The following is a 5,753-nucleotide window of genomic DNA, read 5'->3' as shown; positions in this document are numbered from 1 at the left end:
TTGACTGGGGCTCCATGCTCCCTACTATCTTGTCTTCTATCTTGGCTGGCTTGAACTCTATAAACTCCTCATAGTGCTTGTTGGTGATAGAACTCTTCATAGAACTCTAACTGAAGATCTGCCCAGCTGATCTGATCGGCTGTTCTCTTGGTCTTTATCCTCTCCCACCACATACGAGCATCTCCAGACAGGCAGAAAGAGGCGCACTTGACCTTCTTGACTTCTGGCCAATCAAGAAGCTCCATAGTGCTCTCTAGTATTTTAAACCAAGTCTGGCATCCCAGGGCTCAGTCGTGCCTGAGACTGATTTCAGCTTCAGTCACTGTATAAGACAAGCTTCTGGTCTCTGGGGTGCTGAATATTTAAGGTGAATTCTAAAATAGTATTACTAAATATATGAGAATGAAAGAAATAATTCTTATAATATGAGAATGAATAGATAAATTTAAAAGATAAATGAATGTATATATATTTTATATTTATGGAATATGTAAATAAAAGATTGAAAAGAGGGAAATGTAATTATCTTAAAGGGCTCTATTTTTTTCGTACTTTAAAATCATCATAAGTTCAAAATCTTAAACATTGAAGATTATGCAAATGAGAAAGTTGATTTGCATACAAGTCAAGATATATTTTAACATGGACAACAGAGAACATATGAGGTAGTGCCTCAGCTAATAGACGTCTCCTCTGAAAAATGGCGGATTAAAAAAGGAGCTGGAGAATGTGCCATCACCATTTGGAACAAGGGTGAGGAAGCAAATCAAGGCCAAGATGAAACCCCAAGCGTAACGGTCGTTGCCCAACGGGGTGATCTCGTCCTTGGCAAGCAGTTCCTCCCCACCACGGAAGAATGTAGCAAATAAGCCCCAGGCTAAACAGAGCACATTGCCACTGAGGCCACCGATTCCGAGGAGCAAGGATGTCGCGGATGATAATAGGGCTGCAGTACTCCTTCCAAAACGAGCCTGTGCGATGCGCCTGCCTTCAAGCCTTCCACATGGTAGAAGATTCAAGGATGTCACAACTATCCCTGCACCATATATTGTCATACTACAGTGCTTTTCAAATGCCAAAGCGAGAACACAAGTGATTGGTAGAGATGAGAAGATAATTGAGGCAATCTAGAGGATTGATAAAATTTTGAGTAAGCAGCCATCAAGGTTCTAGAGATCTAGAAGAAATTTCTGATTTGTTCCCTCTGAGGATGAAAAAATAAAGGTACTAATGAACATGAGTCCTGATTCAACTTCTCTGGCTCAGCACGATCCATTTGATCAATTTGTTTCATCCATTTAACTCTACTGACCTATTCAATGTGTCCAACATGACCAAATCAACTAGTCTGTCCAGCTCATTCGACCTAACTTGTCCAACTGGTTGGTCCAACCTACTCAATTTGTCCAACCTAATTGACTCAACAAACTTGTTCAGGTCGACTTGTTCAACTTGATTCTCCCAATCAACCCACTTAGCCTAAAGAGACTCGTTGGTCAAATGAAGTGAACTACTAAGCTCTAATTCATTTGGTTTCACAAATTCAACACTCACATGTTCGACAATGGGGCTTGAGAATGAGGTTTGGTGCTTTGAGGATGAGTATTGCTTTGAAAAAAGTCATGATTGGGCACTTGGGAAAGGAAAATCAGCTTGTTTCTACTTGATTTGGTGGAACCAAAAATAGCAAATGATAGAATCTCTCATTTGTCCAATTTTCCAACCACTCATATCTTTTGGAGTAAAAAGTGAGATGAAAATTTTCAAAAACTCATCCACGATCCATCCTAGGGGTGCAAACCAATAGAGCCAGCTCGCAAGCTTTCCAAGTTGGCTCAAAAAAGAAAATTGATTCGTATTCGAAATTATCCAATTTGAGCCGAACTAGAGCATGCTTAACAAATAATTCATACCACATAAGGGAAAAAGAGAAATACAGTTCTAGGAAGAACCAACATTACCTAAAAGTCCAGCAAAAGCAAGAGGATCAACAGGTACTCCAACCCCTTCAACTGCATTTGGTAGTACATTGCCCAATTCATCAGCATAAGGTCCTATCACAAGTTGAATGAATGAAAGAAGTGGATTGTTATAGAAGAATTGTGGCCTGATAAATCTGCAACAAGGAGAAAATGAGAAGAAATAATGTTAAGATCTCTAGTTGACTAAAAGGCATGTTTGGCCTTGAAGAAAGGCTGGATACTTGCAAAGCATTGTCTCCACCATTGAAACTACCATCAACTACAAAAGCAGTGAATGCAAGGGTTAGTGATGTTATATAGGCACTGGCAGTGCGTGCAACAGGGATGTCGAATAGAGCCTTTTTATTGGGCAATAGTGATTCATAGTTATTCATCACCCCTATGCATCCAGTCCAATTTGATGGCACAAGGAATGATGGACTGAGCTTAACACCATAGCGAGCTGCTGTTACCCTTCTTGTAATCTGTAAAGCAAACCTTTCATTACCATAATAATGGCCAGTAAAAGTACAGTGTTTGTGAGCAAAATGTAGAACAAGGAAGAAATGTCAATCCAAATTAAAACTCAACATGCAGCAGACAATTTAGCAAAGCATGGATCTCATACCTCTGATACACCTAAGATCAAAAGAAAGCCGCTGAAAAGGGGGAGAACATCTGCTATGTAGTCGTCAAAAGTAGCGCCGGGCTTAAGGAAGAAACCACTCATCAATGTTATAGTTCCAAATGTCGGAACACACAGCATTAGGGCACTCAAATATCCCCACGGTGTGCTCAGCGTTGTGGACTCAAATTGAAGATCAATTTCTGCTTTGGTTGCACCACACACACCTACATAGTAACGATTTGAAATTCCATACACACTGTAGAATAACAAAACTCATGCACAGGGAAAACAAGAATGCTAAACAAAAATACACTTCTCATACTTAATCTCTTATTCACCATTCCTTTTTTTTTTTTGCTGGTATTTTCCAAACTAAACAAAATACATTTTTCATGCTTACTCTCTTACTGCATTTTCGTGATCCTTTTTGAAAAAAAAATGGTGTGGGACTATGTTATTGTAGCAGATTCTCTGAACATTGCACAAAAACTACATATTCAACCTTCCTCTCTTAACTTCTTCAATGTGCAAATGCTTTCTTTGGCATGAAGAAGGAAAGAGGAAGATGTTTTTGGTGCAATGGATTGAGGTTTATTAAGGAATTGGGACATGATGAAACCAGGTTTTATGAAGAAACTATTCTAGAAACGACTATTCTAAATCAAATAGAGAAATTCCATGAGTGAATATAGAAGTTAAGAAATGAACAGTGATTGAAAGAGAAGCTATCAGGAGTTCCTATGATCATACAAATCATAAAAGGAAAATGCAAATAGGTGCAAGCTATATTTTAGTTGAGTTGATTTAAACTTCTTGGTTATATGTCGTCCTTCCACAACACCACATCCCGGCCAGCTGCCTCAGAGAGCTTTTTTTCCAGCTTCGGCATGACCTCTTCGATCGGTCTCCTCAAATTGCCAATGAAAATACCACCATCACCAAACCTCCGAACATCCACAACAAAGAATGTGTCAAAACCAAAGCAGTTCTTGAGCTGCAAATGCATAATTCCATTTCAAGAGTCCATTTTCCCCAAAGGTACTATTAAATTCGCAAAAGAATTGTTCTTTCAAACTCAATTATTACCTTGTTAAGATCCAGAGCCTTGAATGTCTCTTCTGCCTTCTCCAATCTCTCCTTCTCTTTGGCTAGACTATCCCTAAGCAGAATCCTCAAAGGAAGAGTGAGGGGATTGGTATCGGATTCCCTGTCGAGCTCCCTGAGCTTCCGCTCAGCCCGTTTCTTCTCGAGCTTGATCGCAGCCTCTATGGAGGGATTGCTCATGAATTTCTTGAACTCCTCGTCTGTTTTCCAATCCACTTCCTGCTGTCAAGCCTCCTCATCCAGTTCTCCTCCCTCCACGGCTTCACCCACCGCCGACCCACTTTCTACAACCTTATCTAACCTGCTATCACCAACCTCATCGGTAGCGACGGCAACAAGTGAAGAAGACGACTTAGGTAGCTCTTCCTGATCCTGGGCCGAGAACATTGGTAGATGTCCATCTCTACGGCGAGAGTGGAGCCGACGCCGGAATCTGCGCGAGGTTGCCAAGACTGGAGCTTGGGGCGAAAAGAGATTGGGACAGGGGAAGGGGTAAGAGGGAGAGGCATGAGGAGGAAGTGGGAAGAGGCCATTGAAGCACTAGTATCGAGATCTCTGAGAGAGAGGCGTTAGGGCCTTCGCCCATTTTCATTGGAAAACGCAAGTGCGAAATGGAAGGCGAAAGAGAAGAATCCAAGTGGATTAACGATGTAACCAAATAAAAACTATAGCATCTTTTATTTTTTATGTTATTATTTAGTTTAACTAACTGTGTTTAACTAATCAAGTCTAAAGATCGAGAAACGATTTAATTTTTTTTTCGAACAATTCACTCCCTTTTACCAGCCTACGCGCACCAACAATATCTAATTATAAAAAAAAATCCTATACAAGTACTCTTCTGAGGTAATATCAAACAAAGGAAATGCAAGTAAAGCAAATAAATTGTCGACCATAGATGGCAGTGGAGGCAAATTAGAATAGAATAGGAGAAAATAAGAGATATAAATGCCTAGAAAAGTTGTAGTAGCAAGAACTAAATCTACAACAGATATAAATGTGCAGATTAACAATTGTTAATGCTCATTCTGCAAGCGAAGCATCCAAGGATTCACAAAGATCACCCCATTAGGCTACAACCTTTTTCAAAAAGAACGGGCACATATTTATTTTCTCTTTTTTAAAATATTATAGCAACAAAGCTCAGTTTTCCTTCTTCCTGGAAAGATCAATTTGAAGTGGGACTATGGGAGCACCATTACATCCTATGGATCTATGACTATATGTTTCAACATAGGCGGAATCCATGGTTTGAAGGCTCTAAGCTGATTAAGGTTCTACGAAAGAATGTTCAAACACTAATTTTAACAGTTGTAACACTAGTTGTAGCACATGCTTGCAAGTAAAATTCAAAATGAGAGCCCATGGTAAGATGAAAATAAATGAGAAGGATCAAAATTAATTAAACTATTGCATATTAGACAGAAGTTTGTCAATACTCCTGTATCATCTTTTGAATTTTTTCCTTGACAATTCTACTGAAAACAAACTTCAGCAAGTTATAATGTAAAGAGTAAGAAAGCAAAATAATTTATAACTATTAATTAACCTAGCTCTCTATGTTTTCAGAGATATTATTTTTTATTAAAATCGATGATAAACCAATTGAATAAACAAACTACACTCATTATAGCCAGAAGACTCATACATATTTGAATTACATCTCTGCGTGATGAATTAGTTAAAAGCAAGGTGAATCCTCATTTTTTAACATAGTAAAGCATCCATCCATACATATCGCCAATGATATAACTCTAGTTGCTGATTTAGACTATCCATGGCCTCATTTTGGAATTATTACTTTGCCTACGAAATTACTTGTTACAACAAATACAGTTGCATTGCATTGCGTATCTTTAAAAATAAAATGAGATATAGAGGAAAAAGATATAGAACAATAAATAACACAGATTTCAAAACTTCATATACTGAAAAAGTTCATAACGAAAATAAAAAGGTATTATATTAGATAACCATCATTAGGGTAGGTTGTTGAAGTAAAAAAAGACTAAAGATATGTATTAGAATTAATGTTATAAATCAGATAATAAGAAACTAAT

General features: G+C 38.3%; 1 pseudogene; it reads right to left on the bottom strand.

The window, feature by feature from the left end:
• Window positions 1–522: 522 nt before the first annotated feature.
• LOC122051226 lies at window positions 523–3,909 on the bottom strand (annotated as a pseudogene).
• Between the last annotated feature and the right edge of the window lie 1,844 nt (window positions 3,910–5,753).

This window comes from Zingiber officinale, chromosome 3A (assembly GCF_018446385.1).
Source record: "Zingiber officinale cultivar Zhangliang chromosome 3A, Zo_v1.1, whole genome shotgun sequence".
NCBI classification, from domain to species: Eukaryota; Viridiplantae; Streptophyta; class Magnoliopsida; order Zingiberales; family Zingiberaceae; genus Zingiber; species Zingiber officinale.
Note: the sequence above shows the minus strand (reverse complement) of the source record. Positions and strands in the feature narration are given on the sequence as shown.